At 34.0% G+C, this 19,594-nt stretch overlaps 1 protein-coding gene across 4 annotated transcripts in view; it reads left to right on the forward strand.

Moving 5' to 3' along the window:
* The first annotated feature begins 4,539 nt into the window (after positions 1–4,539).
* Positions 4,540–19,594, forward strand: part of LOC105227459 (carboxypeptidase D) — a 51,294-nt gene continuing 36,239 nt past the window's right edge. Inside the window, exons 1-2 of one of the 4 annotated variants that reach the window (XM_049455613.1) lie at positions 4,540–4,982; positions 8,499–8,590. The gene's annotated coding sequence lies outside the window, so the exon portion shown is untranslated. The remainder of the gene's footprint in view (positions 4,983–8,498; positions 8,591–19,594) is intronic. The other 3 variants (XM_049455610.1, XM_049455611.1, XM_049455612.1) reach the window with 3 other exon arrangements.

Raw genomic sequence — 19,594 nt, forward strand, 5'->3', positions numbered from 1 at the left:
CCTCCGTCCTACCCAATCTATGAATAATCAGTATACCGGTATGAACGATCCTAGAGATTATTTTTAGGCAATCATTTTATTCGAACTTCAAAGTCGTAGACAATTTCGTCTATGTAGTGTCTATCTTGGTACCAGCATTAACACCAACAACAACGTCAGTCTCGCAATCCAACGCAAAATAATTATTGCCAACAGGTGCTACTTCGGACTGAGTAGATAATTGCGAAGTGAAGTCCTCTATTGACGAATACAGATTACACTCATCACCCGTCCTGGTATATGGTGCACAGACATGGACGATAACAGCTTTTGCATTACGAGTTTTCAAGAGAACGGTTCTGCGGTAGATTTATGGTTCTTTACGCATTGGCAACAGCGAATATCGCAGTCGATGGAACGATGACTGGTATAAGTTATACGACGACATTGACTTAGTTCAGCGAATTAAGAGACAGTTGCTACGCTGGCAAGGTTCTGTCGTCCGAATGGATGAAACACTCAAACTCCAAGTACATACAATGCAGTACCCGTCAGAGAAAGCGAGAAGAGACCTCCATCTCGTTTGAAGGAGCATGTGGAAAGAGACCACACTACACTACGAACCTCCAAATAAATCCAAACAACGAAAATGAAAAACGATTACGCCAATAAATAAGAAAAAGAATATTATTATTAACTTGGTCTGTATATATTACCTGAATCCTTTATTTAGTTATAATTGATTTTAAATTTTTGGAGAATTGTTATTGATTTGAAACGATTCGTGGTAGTCTCTTATTGACACTGAAGTTTTCCACGTTCAACTTTCTGAATTTCTTAAATAAAAATAATTTCTTTTAAGCTTGATTGTTGTTTTTGTAGCAGCTAAAATCTGTTACTGCCGTAGTAACAGTCCTTTGCCGTATATAAAACGAAATCTGTTTCAGTTCTAGGATCATGACAACTGTTCTTTACTAATCTATCGTGTTTCGGGAATTATCGATGTCAAGAACACGTTTCTTTCATTTCTCTGACGTTTCAATGTTGGAACATTGTATAGTCGAAAGTGAGAGTCTCGAAGATAAGTCGCATAAACCTAAAGTTCTGTTCTCTTTCAACGAATATCGTTCAAATACGTCACTTTGGCGGTGAAGTAAGCGCTTTATGTCGAACAAAAATAGTAAGAAATTGACTGAGATTGTTTGAGCGATCACGTACTTACACATGTCTCAAAAGACTATATGTGCGGTTTTCAATGAAAATATTTCAAAATATGCAATTTAGAGGAAACATTGCATAGAACCTGTTTGTCCGCCACAATATAAAATTCGTATCAAGTTCATCCTGAAGTGAGAGATTCAATAGAAAATTAATCTTAAGAAACAAAGACAGTTTAGAATAACACAGCAAACAATATAATCGAGATTCTTAACAAATCAAGAGGATTCGGTGAATTAAAATGACTCAGCAGTGCTGGCTGGATCATATCGCCAGGGTCTAACTTTTCTGCAATTCCACCTTGTGTTGCCAAATTAACAGCAAATTTCTTTAATTTTTCAAAGCCAGTACGTAACAAACTGTATTAGGAGATTTCTTAAATAGAAGGTGTGCCTACGTTCATTTTTTTAAACTATCATACAACATACATATATATTAATGTTTGTACAAATTAATTTAATACTTCCCAACAAAAGCATTGAACTTAGAAAACAAAAGCTGAAGTACTAAAAAATATCTAACAAGTATTATGGTCATTTAGTCAATTACTTTTTACTAAATGCAGTCATGCCGCCACTCCAAGAGTCCAGTCTGCCAACAGTCCATTTGTAAACTTCCCGCTTTGGTGGGCTCACTGGCCGACCCAGTCCGATTGCTTTCCCTTATAGCGTCAAAGGCTTGCCTTTTAACTGTCATCTTCCTGCATTTCCAATCAATAAACACCAAATATAACTAAATTAAATATATGTATGTATATAGTAAAGGCAATAATGTTGCATTAAAATCGTCATGTCATTGCACTGTCGTCGACTTGACATTGAAAAACGGCGGCGACAGCAACTTGGCGCATACTTCGCGTGCGCGCGAAGCATAACGGACCTGTTGTACGAGTTAGGCGACGCGCCTTCATTACTTTGATGTTATGATTTGTTTCGCTATATTTTTTCCCCCAAAAGCAACTACTAACTCATCGCTATGTCTCTATTAGTAAAAGTATTGAAAAATATTTCACATTTGTAAAGCGCAAACTTGAAGGAACTGACTGCAGTGAAATATATGAAATAGTTGGCTAATCGATCCACATACGAATATGAATGCTGGATTGTATTTTCAAAACAGTTGGAGGTAAAAATGTCGATCATGGAAATAGCGAGAGGTATATGACCTTCTAAAGAGGGAAGTCAAAAGAGAGAGAGGTCGAAATTAGTGAGTATGAAGCTTGTCGACAGGGGTAATGCTCAAAAATTCTAAGAAAAGATGCGGCGAAGATTTCAAGACCGGAGTATACTCTTGTGGAGTCCCTTGATTCCTCAATCTATGACGACAGCTCTCTTTGTATGTTATATAATATTATACTCTTCACAGGAAATTTATCAACTTTGACGGTACTTCATTCTCTTGCTGAGAGAACTTTAGGTTTCGGCAGAAGATTGCGAAAGACTTACCTCACTAACGCTTCTATTTATATATATATCCACATACTATATGTCTTGCATTTAAAATTGGAAGTAATAATTTACTGTGTGGCTTTAATGGCACGTTGCAATTTCAAACTAACGGTCTAAAACAGGAAAATTTCGATGGCATTGCAATTACAGGACAATAAACTTGAGACTTGCCACTGTAAATGGCAATTCCAAAAACAAAATGTATGCAGCGACGGTAAGGAAAAACATTACTGCATAAATTACTAAAAACAAACTCGTGTGGACAGCAGTTATCAAATCCATTAGCTCTATTAAATTGAGTGATTTACTACTTTTTTTCCTGAAAACTGCATCAAATGGACACTAATGTGGGAAAATGTATATTTATATATTTAATAACATTTAACAGTCAGCGATAGTAAAAAACCTGTTATGGAAATACTCTGTTACTAATAGATGCTATCGCATCTATGTTAATGTTAACAGTGACAGCTTAATTACAGATTTGATGCTACTGTTGCTAGCTTATCTCTGTTCGAGTACGTTTTCAAACAGTGCACAGTGTTCTAATTTGGTCATTGAGGGATACAAATTTATAGTTTTTTAATTAATTTTATAATTCATTTAACAGTTTCATAGTATAAACATTTATTAACATTAATATTCGCATTTCAGTACCGAATACTTTTTCTGTCGCATGTACTTCTTGAAGATAGCAGTTCTGAAAATTCTTGTTATACGAAATTTTAAATCAATAAAATTGAAAAATAAATTTTACAATGTCATAACTAAACCAAAATGGTTTCGAAATGCTCATTATTAAATAAATAATAATAATATAAATAATTATAATAAAAGAATTCCCTACTACAGAATTTTTTCAGAGTTTTCGGGACAGTATTGGAATGGTTTAAAACAACATATGTACTTAAAAAAATTGTTAGTTGTTAAAATTTTGTTTTCAAAATATGAGTTACAAATGAAGACATTTTTGAAAGTTTATACCTAAACATACTACAGAAAAGGGTTACCACTTTTGAAAACATTTTATGCAAAAACATTTATAAAAGAGTTATTACAGTATGGGTTTAGAACTAGAGCGGTTTCAAAAGGGTTACTATTAAAAATATAATTCGTAGGGTTGCCACCTATTGAAATATTTTAATAAAAATTAAATTAATAGTAGCTGATTTATTATAATAAGACATAATTATTAAGCATTTTTTTGTTACTCTTGCGAATAATTGAGGGAAAGGTTGCCACCCTTTTAAAAAGTAACATTTAACAAAAATTTAAAAAAATAATTGAATGGTAAAATAAATGAACAACTAAACATAAAACAAAAAAATTCTTGTTACTATTGCAAATATTTTGTGAAAAGGTTGCCACACTTTTAAAATTTATTTTTAGAAAACTAAAAACGTATTAATATTATTATATTAAAATTATATAAAATATCATAAAATTGTAAAAAAAATGGTTGCTTTCTTATCTCTACTAGGGTGCGCCATTTTCAAGCACAGATTTTTTTCGACTAAAGAACAGGTTATAACTTTAGAGAAGGTAAATAGGGGCCTATTTATTTTTAGCAGGAAAGCTAACTTAGTAATCAGTGGAAGTGTGATACATATTTTGAGAAAGCTGAATTTTGCAAAAAAATTGTTGACCACTTTAACCCCACTGTACCGCTGTTAGCTTTGTTTTTATGTGGTGACAAGTAACACCAGCAGCCACAACCAACGGCGACCATTGAAAAGCAGACAATTGTGAACAACATAATTTTCCCCAAAGGCAGCAAGCGCCAACATTCACCATACACACACACATACACGCACAAGCCAACATACGGCTTCTAGTGTCTAGAGCTGCGACGGGCTCCAACGCGCCCAACACACCACCACCGCTCGAGTTCGAGTCAAGTTCAGTGCTGTGCGCAGTCAAAGCATAGTGAAAACCGCTTTCAGCTTTCAGTTAAGCTGCAACGTTACAACCAAACGGTCGCTACGGTTTTAAGACACGGCGCTTACTCAACGGCGAACATCATAAAGTTTGTGTGCGTGTGCGTGCGTGCGTGTATTTCTGCTGGACGCAGGCGACTCGGTGATAATAAAACAGCAACAACAACACTGTGAGTGTTTAGTATTTCATGCTCCAACAAAAGAAAGTCAACGAAAAGAGAAATGCAATAAATTTAAATATTTAAATAAATTAAAGAAGGCAATTCTGATTGAATCTTGATCTGTGTGACAGTGAATTCCAATAACAAAATTAATTTTGACTTTAAAGTGTTTGCGGCACGCATATGTGTTAGTGTGCGTGTGTGTTTGTTGAGAGCAGTTGCGCGAATTGTTGGAAAAGGTATTTATGATTTTGAGGCATTGTTTGCAAAAAGTGTTAATGGAAAGCGTATATATGTATATAAAGGCATGTGTTTGTTGGGCTGTAGAAAAATGTGAAAGAGTCGACACAGAGTTGTTTAACCCTAGCAGAGTGTAAAGTTAAAGTGTTTTCTTCTATCTTTTTTTTGGTCGGCAAATGTATGTTTAGTGCATAGGCATATAAATACGCATATATATGCACATATGCATACATAAGTTTTACATACATACATATATGTATATTATTTACAATGGTTTGACGCCAAGCTTTCGAGGCAATCAGCTGTCAAAGTCAAAGTCACAAGTCACAAATGAGAAAATCTCCGTAAAACTAAATTAAAAATGTGTTTTTTATATATATTTATATACATACTTGTTTGTATGTATTTACAGCTGAAGCTGAAGCGCTATAAAATCGCTTAAGTGCGCCTAACCCCACTAAAAGTGGAGCCCTGAAACTTTGACAATAGAAATGTACTAAAATTTGTGTCTCTTTCTTTTTTATTTCTTTTTTGTTTACTTTTGTAGGTATTTATATAAACACATGTCCAAATTCAGCACTTTGTGTCTTCTTCAATTGTACCGTAGATACTAGCAGTATAATTTAGTGCGGTCAGAGAAATTTTGTAGGTCAGCGTTTGGCTTAAAAAGGCTTTGGGCTCAAAAATATGTGTATGTGCGGGTATAAATGATGATAATATTAAATAATTTCACATTGGATATATTTTACAAATGTATGTTATTATACTTAACAGTGAACTACTTAATAAATATTTAATATTTTAATAGATAAATATTCATTTTTTCCAATACATAATGAAAAATTAATTAATTTCTAACTACAATACTTTTGACTACAATTTTGTATTTAAAAAATAATAATTTTTTAACTCAAATTAATTAAAAAACTTAAAAAAGTAAAATAAACATTATTAATTTTTAAAATTAATTTGGTGAAAAAATCTAAAATATTCTTTTTAAGGCCTAATTATTTAAAAAATGAAAAAAATAATTTATAAAAAATATCATTAGTTTTTAAAATTAGTTCGTTGCAAAAATAAAAAATTTCCTTTTTAAAATCTAATTTATTAAACAATTAATATAATTAATATAAAAATTAAATTTTAAAATTAAAAACTATTAAATCATTTAGAAAAATAATTGGTAAAACAAAATTTTATTGGAAAACCTTAAAAATATCAATTAAAGATAATAAATAAAAATTATTAATATTTAAAATTAATTTGATAAAAACATTTAAAATTTTCTTTCTAAAGTCTAATTATTTAATTAAAAAAATAAAATTATAAAAAAATTTCATAAAAATATTATTAATTTTTAAAATTAATTCGATGAAGAATTAATTTTTTTCAATTTTAAGACAAATTATTAAAAAGAAAATTAAAAAGCATAAAACTATTACTTAAAACTAAATTTCAAAACTATTAATTCGGTTAAAAAAAATTTCATGTTTTAAGTAAAATTAATTAAATTTCTTAAAACCTATAAATTTAAAAAATATATAAAAATTATTAATTTTAAAAAATAATTTGGTGAAGAATTTATTTAATTTTAATTTTAAAGATTAATTCGGCAAAAAAAATGTATTTGATGAAAAAATTAAATGTTTTCAATTTTAAACCAAATTAATGAAACGAATATAATTGACTATTGATTAAAAAAATAAATTTAAAACTAATTCGATATTGTGTATAAATTTCATTTATTTATTCGACGAAAAATTTAATATTTTCAATTTAAAGTTAAATTAAATTATAAAATTGAAATATTAATTTTTAATTAAAAACTGACTATTAACTGTTAATTAAATATTCATTTTAAAAAATTATTGTTAATTTTAAAAATAGCTTAATTATTGCTTTTCAAAATTAATTAGGTAAAAAAATTTATATTTTCCTTTTTAAGTCAAATTAATTAAAAAATGTAAAACTGTTGATTTAAAAAAATTAAAAAGGTTTTGTGCATGAATTTCATTTAACAATTTGTGATTTTCTATAATATTAAGAAATGCAAATAAAAAAATTAAGATTCTATATGAACACTATATCAGTTAAATTATATCAATTTTGTGTAAACAAATTAAAATTTTTTTTTATAATAAAATAAAATTAAATTTAAAGACCAGTTGTATAATGATTTATTTTTTTGTTAGAATATTTTTTATGTTTCAATATTTATAGAAAATATTTTTTTAATATAATATTATATTTACTTCATATATATAGTTAGCTTTCTTTTAAAACTTAAATTAAATAGTAATAAAAATACTAAGAAAATTGTAACAAAATAATTAAAAAACTAAATAAAAATAAAATATTTATCAGACTTTAGTGAAGTTGTCTTCAAAAAAATCTAACATTTCTATACCTTTTCCATTATAAAGGGACCTCACCTGCTATATATCGTCACCTGAAATGCAAAATAACGTATCATCAAAAAATTCGAAATTGAGTGTCTTATTGATTATGCTTCATTACTTTAAATTACATACATAATATTATACATGATCAACATTTTCAGGTTCTGCGGTCAGATATAAACCAGTTTTAACCAATATTAAAACTTTGTTTCACTTATGTTCCATTTTATTTCGTGTTTCATTCATGCCACTGCAAATTTCCGAAAATGTTGTTACGTTATTTTGCATTTCAGGTGACGATATACTTTTTTAAATTTTTTTTTTAATTAAAAATAGTTAAGTTTTCAAAATATTTAAGAATATTTGTTAAACCACTTAGATATAAAATGTTTGAGGAACATAAGTCGTATTTTTTAGCATCCCTTTTTGTAGAAAAATGTATTTTCACTACTTTATTATAATTATACGTTATAGTTATTTTCTAATATTTTAAATGGAAAGTAAAGGGTCCACCAACAAGAACGACGTGATATTAAAAAAAAAGCATTCAAATTTGGTCCAAATGAGTTATCTTTTCTATCTAAATAATTTTATGCTATTTATGATTTGAACATAAAGGTCGAGCAAATGGCCGATCTCCACCCATTTACGTCCATTTTCGATGGCCCGGTGCTGCATTACGGCTGTAGAGCGCTTTGACTGTTGCTGGTTGATTGGCGTAAACCTTTGTTTTAACACACACCCCGAGCAAATGATCTAGAAGCGTTAAATGGCATGATCTTGGTGGCCATTTGACTGGGACATTTCTCGAAATTAACGAGTCGGCAAACTTTGCTCGCAATGTGTCAGTGTTCAGACATGAAATCTAAGGTGGCGTACCATGAACCTAGGTTAGCTTAGGTTAAGCCATAAATGGGCTTCAACTGAAAAGACCGTGTGACAGAAATATGTTTTGTTCTAATAAAGCGTCACGGGATGATTAATTTGAAAAGTTCAACACGATAACCTAATGAAATTGCCTTTTCTAATGAATTAACATTTGCTGATAAGCAGTATAGACTTACGTTTAAAAACAATATATTTATAATATTTCTTTCTCTCTTCTTTCTTTTTCAGTGAAGTCATAATTTTGCGAAATATAAGCAGCATTAACAACGTTTAAATTGTCTATTAAATTAACAGCTGCGCTTAAATCAGTCAACAGCAGGGTAAGTTCAAGTAAACAAATATTTATGTCGTATAATATAAATTTAAAAAAATACTAAACAACTGGCTTCTGAAACTACTCAAGTATTTTAGTATACATACATATATACATAGGAGTGTAGGTGCTTGTAGCCAGCAGATTTAAGTGCAAAGTGTAATAAAGTACAGATGCACAAATGCAGCATTCACGGCCAATGTCAATGGCAAGGATATGCAGGAGCTGAAACGCTCGCTCGCTGGTTGGCTTTGGACCAGTTGGCTGACAGTTGCAGGCAGTCAAGGTGAAGGTTAAAGGCGCTCACTCATATATATATGTACGTATGTGTGCGTCTTTCTAGTCATATACATACATTTGTCGATTTGTTTGCGCTGAGAAGAGCGTGTGAGGCTGCTACTGTGTTGTCGTTGTAATTATAAACGCAAAAGTTTACGACCGCGTTAAAAGTGAACTAAAAGTAACTTTCAGTAAAAACATAGTGTCAATCATTTTTTGTTCAATTCTTTTTGACTGCAACTAACTACCTCAAGCAAGCTAAAATTGTGTATTTAAAATGTGTGTGTTGTGAAAAAAAGTCATAATTCATTGTTTACATGCAAAAATAATTTGCAAATTGATTATGTTTGTTCTGCGCATGTGTCATAAAAATGAGTTTGCACTCTCACCTTTGGCACTCGTGACGCTCTTACACTCTTATAATCAAGAAAGTTCTACCGCTTTGCAGCTTTCTCATTCAATATATGTATATGTATATAATTGTTCCCTATATCCTCACAAAATGCTTGGCCGAGCTTCTCGTAGTAGTCGTTTGAAGTAGGGAGCTTCAAACTTTAGGCCGACTTTCAGTGACTGATGATTTTATGCCAGATCTTTTGTTGTCAGAAATCAGCAATCAGTGGTTTTCTATGAACTTACTTAGTGCTATTGTTTCTTTGTAATTCGGAGCATGAAAAAAATCATATCGATGGAGTATCGAATTAGAGAAGTCAAATTTGCTTTATTTTATAGATGTTTTTATTATCAAAGTTTTTTTGAATAAGTTGGTGTTCAGACTGGTGTTATTTTAACCCAAATTTGTTTTATCATAATTGATATTATTGATACTAGCCTACTCAATAATTTTGTGATAGGCTAACAAGTTATTAGAAGTATTAGCTATCGTAACGTGACTACATTCTGAGATGTCCAAGTGAAATTCTCGTTGGCGTTCGTAACCTATTAACCCACTTTAATAATCCCTTCCCAGTTTACGAAGTTAAAAATCGATTCCCACCATATTTTGTATGAAATTTTCGAACTGTTTCACCAAGCCTAAACTGTCAGCTTCGTTCGACCATTTCGACTGATAACTGGCTAATGACACTCTTAATATTTTGCTCTAAGACCATAATCGAAGCGGAATTGTCCCCATAGAATCAAAACTTTATATATTTCCACAGGAAAAAGTCCAACGGTGTGATATCACACGATCCTGGTAGCCTATCGACCGACCCAAAACGTGAAATTATGTGCTCACCGAAGTGTTCTCTCAATAAATCCATTGATTTATGCGATGTGTGGGAAGTGGCGCCATCCCATTGAAACCAAAAGTCGAAGAGATCACGAACTTCAAATTCAGGCATCAAATAGTCGGTTATCATGGCGCTATAACAGTCGCCATTGACGGTTACGTTCTCACCGGCATCATTTTTGAAGAAATATGGACTGATGATTCCACCGGTTCATAAACCACACCAAAGCGTTGTGTTTCTGGATGAAATGGCAGCTCTGGAATCTGTTCAGTTTTCTTTTCGTCCCAAATGGAATAATTTTCTTTGTTTACATATTCATTGAGCCAGAAATGGGCCTCATCGCTGAACAAAATTTGGCTCGAAAACGTCGGAGACTTTTCAAGCTCCCATAGAGCGAAGCGATATCGCTTGTGAAAGTCAAGCGGCATCAGTTCTTGTACAAGCTATATTTGGTTCACTTTAAATTCAGTATCTCGACGTAAAATGCGCCAAGTCGTTCCATATGTCAGTCCGAGTTATTGCGAACGCCGCTGAATAGACTCTGCACGGTCTTCATGTACACTCTCAGCTGTGGCTGTTATATTTTCTTCACTACGTGCTGGACTTAGTCCATTCGGTCGAATATTATGCTATTATGAATTCTTCGTCTCAAGATGAGTGATGATGTTGCGATTAGTATGCTCAGTAAGCCGATTATATTACAGAACGTGAATTTTCGTGATAAATTTGAAGGATTTATATTTATGGCAAACAATACGGAACAAGAACAACAAGACTGCTTGACACGACTCACGCATAATCCGTCGAAAAAAGGCTATTGAAAAAAACCTCTTTTTGAAGCAGCCGTTAATGTTATTCAAATTATTGCCTATCGAATGCAATACTATTTTCCCATTTTACTGGGAAGTTGTGAACTCCAAGTACAACAGCCAATTTTTGATTCTCTGTTCTGATGTGAACCGTATTTCAGTGGGGCTTTTTCCAACGTCCAGCACAAATGGTAATGAGAAAGGGCAAGCTCTGGGCTGTAAGGCGGATGAGGCAAACTTAACAGCCTTTTTTAACCAGTCTTGGAACATAAGGCCGAGCATGGTGGAAACTGATTGACTTGTGTCCAGTAGCAAATTCCGGGAGTTCTGCTGCATTCAATTTGATGAGTTGTTGACGAATACCCGGGGTGACTGAAGTACTTTCGCGTAGTACTCCTTTTTGCGTTGGCGGCCTTCGGCCGCGCTCTAAAAAAATAACCCTGGACGAGCGAATACCCGGGGTGACTGAAGTACTTTCGCGTAGTACTCCTTTCCACTTTTCATCACCGCTCAATGCAAAATTTCTGCAAAATTTTCTTTCAACGTCTCTTACCTTCAATTCATATGATTTCTGATTTCCTTGCTTTTGAATGTATTCGGCTGATTTTATACGTTTTGATCACCTGTGAAATGACTCCCAAAGAATATTCGCATATTTGGACATCATAATGAAATGAAAGAATTTCTATATAAATATCTGATCTTAGAAAACAATTGTCTTACCATTCGCGTATGCTTCTTCAAATTTTATTGAATTTTTGTAAGTGTTGGCTCAAAAAAGATGATTTTTTTTATTGTAACTCCATTAGCTCATTATACTCTCGCAACAAAGTTGCTAAAGAGAGTATTATAGTTTTGTTCACATAACGGTTGTTTGTAAGTCCTAAAACTAAAAGAGTCAGATATAGGGTTATATATACCAAAGTGATCAGGGTGACGAGTAAAGTTGAAATCCGGATGTCTGTCTGTCCGTCCGTCTGTCCGTCCGTGCAAGATGTAACTTGAGTAAAAATTGAGATATCATGATGAAGCTTGGTACACGTATTTCTTGGCTCCATAAGAAGGTTAAGTTCGAAGATGGGCAAAATCGGCCCACTGCCACGCCCACAAAATGGCGGAAACCGGAAACCTATAAAGTGTCATAACTAAGCCATAAATAAAGATATTAAAGTGAAATTTGGCACAAAGGATCGCATTAGGGAGGAGCATATTTGGAAGTAATTTCTTTGGAAAAGTGGGCGTGGCCCCGCCCCCTACTAAGTTTTTTGTACATATCTCGGAAACTACTAGAGCTATGTCAACCAAACTCTATAGAGTCGTTTCCTTCAGGCATTTCCATATACAGTTCAAATATGGAAGAAATCGGATAAAATCCACGCCCACCTCCCATACAAAGGTTATGTTGAAAATCACTAAAAGTGCGTTAACCGACTAACAAAAAACGTCAGAAACACAAAATTTTAAATGAGCGTGGCGTCGCCCACTTATGGACCAAAAACCATAACTCAGGAACTACTCGACCGATTTCAATGAAATTCGGTATATCATATTTTTTTAACACCCTGATGACATATACTAAATAAGGGCGAAATCGGTTCTCAACCACGCCTTCTTCTAATATAACGCTATTTTGAATTCCATCTGATGCCTTCTCTGTATAATATATACATTAGAAACCAATGATCATAGCGGAATAAAACTTTACTCAAATACGGTATGTACGCTGAGGTATCCCTTGTAGAAAAATTGTTGTGATCGGACTATAACTTTTCAAGGTCCCTGATATCGAACACGAAGAACTCAGTGCCCAACCTAACCGGTTTATCGGTAAATCTCTCAGAATTTAATTCTAATTAATTTTACAGCAAAATAAAAAAATATGTAAATGACGGATAATGAAATCTCGATTATCACTTTATCATGCGAGAGTATAAAATGTTCGGTGACACCCGAAGTTATCCCTTCCTTACTTGTTTTACATGACTCCCTTGCCATTTTAGAGTAGATTTTGTATCACCAAAGATACTTGAATTAATGGAATCTCGTTAGCTGCGTTTTGCACGTAGAGCACGCTGTCGAAAACCTGAGCACTTAATCAGCCCAAAAGGTCACTTATCGCAACTACAGAAGCTGCCAAAACTATATAACTGTCTTATCTTATTGCCATCTCTACCTCAATTTGTTGTCTGTATGCATTTAATTAAATTTTTCCAGCAATCAAAATTATTCATTGCATTTCATTGTTGACATATTACAACGCATACCGTTACAGCTGCGCACATTGTAATTTTTTGAAAAATTTCACACATTTTCACTTGTGTATAACTCCCAAGATCGCGACAGCAGCCTCTAATCAATCAAACTCGAGTTGCATTGCGCTTGCGCATAGCTCACCTTCGCCGGCAAACTTTTGTCGGTGTTTAAGTGTGTGCGTGTTGCACATTTCTTTTATTTCCATGGAAAGTAATTTCACGAAAGAAAAACCAGCAAAGCGAGTAACATGCGGCAAACGAGTTTGCTCCAAGCGGTAAATGTTTATCAGCGGCAATCGCTTGTCTATCTTAAATGGTCGATTGTAGCTGTCGAGATACGGGCATATACGAGGACTGTTGGAAATGGCATTAATTAATGTAGACATTTATACCTTTTTCTATCAAGGGAAGTCTTTTTAAAATTAACTTAAGTTAAAATCGCTTCATTCGACCATAAAGAACTTGACCCGAGTTACGTTTTTCGAAGTAGAATTAGTTCGTTCCCGTATTCTCCTTTCTTGGTAAGCTTTGTGAGAAATTTAGTATTGAAATTTTCTCACATTCGCACCGAGAAACTCCTAGCGCTCCAGTCGTTGTTCCTTTTTGCTCTTTGGCGCCAATTGGGGATTCCACGTGCTTCTACTCATAGTCTTTCTAACGGAGTGGAGGTTTTCCCCTTCCTCTGCTTTCCCGGCGGGCACTGCGTCGAATACTTTCAGAGCTGGTATGATTTCATCAATTCATTGCCTTTTTCTCGAGTGCCGATTCATCAGATTTTGACTTCATCCATGCCTCTGCACTATATAGCCGACGTCGATGATGAGTGACTGGAGCCATGTGTCACGCAAGTGACGGAAGTTCTCCGATCACCATTCACTTGGGAGTGGCCAGAAACGATTATTTAACATATGGTTCAAGCAGCTCACGACTTCCGGTCTTAGACCAAGTATCTATCCTCTGTGTAGACAACAAACATCCGTTTGAATGCAAGCTAAAGTTAGAGGGCGAAACATCCCTCTCCAAAGTTGTGGGTTGGGTTTGGGACCCGCTACGTCAAAAACGGCCATCAGTGAAAAAAACAAAACATCCTAGGATGATAAACTCTAATAAATGGAAGCAGTTTTTTTTACGTCCGAGTTATAAAAACATTAAATCTTCTCATTTTGGATTTGATGAACGGTAGTCCTGGTGGAATGATCACACGAATCTAATCTTATCAAGTCCAAGTCCAAATACGGTGTTTTATCGTGTGTCTACAAGCTACCTCAACCACTTCAATTCAATGGACTGTGAACATTTTTTCGATGACTCCCGACTTGATCACTTCTTATAAGGCTTAAATAACTGATCTTCACTTACAATCAATAAAATTGTTATAGAATCCCCAAAACTTTACTTGTCTTAACGGTTTATCGATAACGCTATTTATCTAATTTTAAGAGGTTGTCTCTTTCAGAAAAAAAAATTAACAAATTTTGCTTGAATTTTGACAGCTGTCAAGCTCTTACCTTATATTTGTCAGTTGTAGTGTTGCTTTGAAAGCTTGTTGCGTCGTGAAAAATACGAGCAGCCTATACATTATCGAACTGTCCTTCTCTGAACATAAAAACACATGCTTCATCGTCATACAACTGCTATGACAATCAAGCTGTCACTGCAATTCAGTCAGTCTGCTGTCATAAATGATATTTAACTTCAGTCTTCTTCACTCAAATGTCACTCAACCACTTTACCGGCTGCTCTTATTAATGTCGTATCATTTCCTTTTATTCAGAGCAGATTTTAACCCAGTGACCCACAGCTAATGTTTACACGCTAGCTACCAAACCGACAAACATACATATTTACAGCTTGTATTCTGGTTTTAGCTTCGGCTATCTTTAAGATCTTCACGCTAAGAAGTTAATGGACTCATTTGTCAACTGTCTTGATGTTGTTGCGAAATTGCAAACCAGTATTAACAGCATTGCTAACGGTGTTTATAAAAGTAAACAAAAGCCGAGTAAAAGAAAACAACAAATAAGCAGTTGATGAGTTCTTTTTGATTTGACGTGTACTTGGCGTATTTAAGCCCGACTTACAAGATTACTGTCGGAGCTTTGAATTTGGTTTTTTTTCGATTTTTAACTGCTCCAACTTTAAATCTTTTTCATATAGCAAGCTGCAGTAGAGTTCTCAACACAAACAAAACGCAAGCGTTATTTATTGCTTATTCATTGCCAGAAATTAGGTGTGGCCTCAGAGCAACTGAAATGCATAGCCCCGAGAATAAGACAGACAATTAGGCAGGCAGTTGTTGCCAAATCACTTGCGAAATTTACATATGTACATACATACTATATGTTGTTGGGATTGATTTAAAGCGCGCTGTAATTAAGTGCTGTTCCAATGAAACGAAAATATATATTTACCAATTAGTGTAAATATTTATGTTTCTATTGTTTTTGTAATATGTGAGATGAATACGATATTTAGTGTTCCTGAAAGTGTTATTGAATGGATGGAATTGCATGCAAAAATAATGATGCACAAGAATAATACAAATAGTTAGTATTCAATTTTGGTTCGGGATTTCGGGAATAAAATTTTATTAATTCGGGATATCACGCTTATATCATTTAATAACAAAAAACTAAATTAAACCCATAAAAAATAATTCGGGACGAAAAAAAAAACTAACACTTAGCTTCGGGATTAAAATTTATTCAGTTCGGGATTCCAAAAATTTTCAATATACATGTATAATAATAAATTAAACGCGTATAAAAATAATTACGAACGAAACAAATTAATATTTAGTTTCGGGATTAAAATTTGTTCAGTTCGGGATCCCGAAAATTTTCAATATAATTCAAAATTAAACGCATGAAAAATTAATTCTAAACGAAAAAAATTAACATTTAGTTTCGGGATTTCGGGACTAAAATTTATTCAGTTCGGGAACCCAAAAATGTTCAATATAATTCAAAATTAAACGCATAAGAAATAATTCCAAACGAAAAAAATTCAGATTTAGTTTCGGGATTTCGGGAATTAAATTGGTTCAGTTCCGGATCGGAAAAGTATAAATTTAAATACAACCATTATTTTTATTATTCTAAGTTTATTTGATATCTGAATTTAATAAACTATTTCTTTAGCTTTTTTCCTTGAAGATCTATTCATACTACAGTCCCGAAGTGCTCGTATCTGAATGGCAGCTTATGTGCTTGACTTCGGCCCATCTCATGTCATCTAATATGACCAATAAACATGAGTGCTTCGTAGTACTCGTATATATTATGAACGATTAATAATACATTTATATCATATATTTTTACTGCGGAAGTAAATTGGACTAGGTTAATATTTATTTAATCTCTTTTACTATTTTAAATCCGGATTTTAATGTATGTCGTTATCGGATACTTTCATGTATAATACTTCTCTAACAATCACTCCGCCATCCTCCGAACTATTACACAAAAAAGGTTCGACTTGTCTAAATAGTAGAAGCTTCTTTTATGTCTTAAAAAGAGAGAGAAAGAGTAAGAAATATTTCTTCTTCATTTTGGGCATAAATCCCGAAAGCATTTCAATAACCTATCGAGAGATTATGGAAACAGTAAACCTTCTTCGTTTACTCGTATGTTTCTGCTGTGCTTCTAAGGCAACTAAAAAGCTTTCATTTTATGACATCTTGTATAAATTAGGCCAGGTTAGACTCTTAATGAGCCACACATAGGCAAGTTCTAGGCTCGGTTGCCTCACTAACGATACTTTTTCAAGTGTCCCATAAAGTAGGGCCCAAAACGCTTAAAGCGTTGCCTTGCCAATGCGGGACAAGTGCAAAAGAGATGCTCCATTTTCACTGGTACCTTGCTCTTGGCATTTCCTATAGTATTTTCCATTTGTCAACAATATTCTGCAGGCCAGACTTTGAGTATGCCAATTATGTTAATACAGTCCTGCCTGCCGAGTGTCAGTAGGAACTTTGTAGATATCCACAAGGATCTACCGTGTCATACCTGATTTTTATATTTTTGGATCAAGGTGGAGGATTTTATTGCATTTCAAACTTCCTTGCTATGCTCCTGTTCAGATTGTTGTGTGGACATTGCCAGTTTACCAAAGTCAATCACGTTTTCGAATGACATCCGTACACCAATCTTGAAAATCCCTTCCACTATCTCACTGCTAACGATGCCTTTGTGGCCAGATACCTCGTGGAAATGAAGTCGCTTGTCCCCAGGCAAACTGTCTACTGCTGCCCATTTCTGGCCGATAGGCGTAACGAGGTTACTGCCTTGATTGCAGATTGGCTGTCCACGTAGGTGTTAACTCTGGAACTGCTAGCTGATGCATTAGAGGCCAGATTCTAGGCTTTCTTATTCCTTAAAATTCACATAAAATGTGTATTCCACAACAACTTCGTCATCCACCTTCGAACCATTCGCATAGCTTTGACGCCATCTCTTTTCCTATTTACTACTCGCAACCTTCATCCCCAACTGTTCAAGAAGGTTCTGCATCTAAATCTTAGAAAAAGTTAAGCCAAAAATCTACATATAGAGATTCAATGGATTTCGGTCACGTATAACAAAGTTTACAACTGATTGAGCTTATCCATCATAAGTTTGGTATAGAATAATCTAACAAGTCCCTCGATACCTGTTTGGGATATCGATTTGGGTTAATTACAGTGGTCAGTTACGACAACAGAATGCTCTTCTGAATTGCTAAATGAGTGAGGTTAGAAATTCTTCAAATCAAATGCTTCTTATGATGAGAAAAATAGATTAGTTGCGACGAAAGGTACTGATTAACCAATGCTCACTGAGTTTACTTGAAGCTCAGCCGTTCAATAGTAGACCGAAGTCCAGAAAATTCGCACTCGCTCCCAGGCACCTCTTTGAAACGAGCAAATTTTTGAAGTTTTCTGCCCTCAAGCTTTATGTTTTGTTGTGTAGTGGGATTTCTCAAACTGGTGCAGATTTTCTGACATATTCATTTATTTATGAATTGAAAAAGTTTCAAGATCACTTTAAAATACTTTCCCTTTTAATGTGTTTACATACTTCGTTGATATACACATACACATACATATATAATATATTAAATCATCCAGGCCATGGGCGTATTGTTTTTTGCCCCACTTTGGAGAAATTATTTCAAAATTATTTTAATTTACCCACATCACTGGAAAAATACATATGTATGTATATAAAAACGCTCTCACCGAAAGTAGCGTATCAAATTACCTGAACGGCAGACGGCAGAAAAACACTCCAAAATAGGTATTTGTGTTCCAAAATGTATGCATAAATAAACCGTTAAGTCTTAATTGCGCCTACGCTCTATTTACTTCGGGGCCAGGCAAACGACAACACTCCAGCCGGGCATACAGGGTATGTAAATATGTTCTACTATAATAATGAACATACTTTTATTTTGTATGCTCATGCAAATGAGTGTATTAAGGGGAATAATCATACGGGTGACCATTTTTACACATCAGAAATTTTATTTTTATCTCTGCAAAATTGATAAATACATATTATGAATATTGTTCTTTGAGGTACACGACTCTTATTTCATATAAAACAGAAAAATTATTGATGTAACTCATATTTGGATTCTATTAGTTGCCATATTTACCGCATTCAGTGTTTGAAGAACAGTCTTGGATACATGAGCAATACTGAGAAGACCTCCCGATCGGTCAAACTGAGCATCACACCTTTCGGCTCAACCGGCTTTATCTGACCAATAGCGTTGGTTTTTAACAATGATAAACGTAGGTAGTTTATCAGCATAGAATGCAGGGCTAACGTACTACCGTTTATGATAACTAGTCTGACAAAGTAAAGCTAGATGATTTAAATGAGAGGTTCAATGTGATTGGATTAATTTCCTCTAATAAAATCATGAAGCGCATGATCTTTGTAGGGTGTCCCGTAGACCTTTTGGAACCATTTTGCACTTAGGTGGTAAATATTGCGTCGAAAGCCAAAGACGTCACGTATAATAGACGGTACCATTGGACGGGACTATACGAGAGAGGAAATGTACAGATAAAAGAGAGCCTGGTGAGTTTCTCCAGCAAGGTCTGTGGACTCAATACGATACCTGTGGCTTTTTATATAACGGATGATTCAAGTAGAGGTCCTCTTTTCAATAGAATTGCATTCAACTTTATTACAAATATTCACGTTCTGTAAAGTATGTGTTTCGCGCGCTTCAGTCAACTTACGGTCTCATAATCGGCCTACTGAACGTATTATTTGCAGCACCATCACCCATCTTGAAACCCAGCATTCATTCTTGAATAATATTCGACTGATTAAACTACGTCCAGCAGGCAGTAAAGAAAATAGAACAGCCGTAGCTGAGAGTGTACATGAAGGCCGTGGATAGTCGATTCAACGCCGTTCGCAATAACTCAGACTGACATATG

The sequence above is a fragment of the Bactrocera dorsalis genome, chromosome 4 (genome assembly GCF_023373825.1).
Source record: "Bactrocera dorsalis isolate Fly_Bdor chromosome 4, ASM2337382v1, whole genome shotgun sequence".
NCBI classification, from domain to species: Eukaryota; Metazoa; Arthropoda; class Insecta; order Diptera; family Tephritidae; genus Bactrocera; species Bactrocera dorsalis.